The sequence below is a fragment of the Penaeus monodon genome, chromosome 29 (assembly GCF_015228065.2).
Source record: "Penaeus monodon isolate SGIC_2016 chromosome 29, NSTDA_Pmon_1, whole genome shotgun sequence".
In the NCBI taxonomy this organism is placed as follows: Eukaryota; Metazoa; Arthropoda; class Malacostraca; order Decapoda; family Penaeidae; genus Penaeus; species Penaeus monodon.
In genome coordinates, this window is record NC_051414.1 from 6885547 (window position 1) to 6885752 (window position 206).

General features: G+C 41.7%; 1 protein-coding gene across 1 annotated transcript in view; it reads right to left on the reverse strand.

Annotated features, from left to right (window-relative positions):
• Window positions 1-206, reverse strand: part of LOC119591921 (ras-related protein Rab-23-like) — a gene marked incomplete in the record, with an annotated part of 62269 nt that overhangs the window by 4226 nt on the left and 57837 nt on the right.

A 206-nucleotide genomic window follows, 5' to 3' on the forward strand; every position in this document is an offset into this window, starting at 1 on the left:
CTGACACGCCACTGGCCCCGAAAGACAGTTACGCCAAACAGTGAAAATTACAGGTCTGTCAGGATCGATAAAGACTATTTACAGTCAGCGCCGCATTCATGGAGGTTTCTCAATAAAGGAAAGCATGAAAGAACAGAATATCATTATCACTCTTCGTTTGCAATAGCCTGCAATGTTGCCGGGGACATTTTTTTAAAGATAATGAA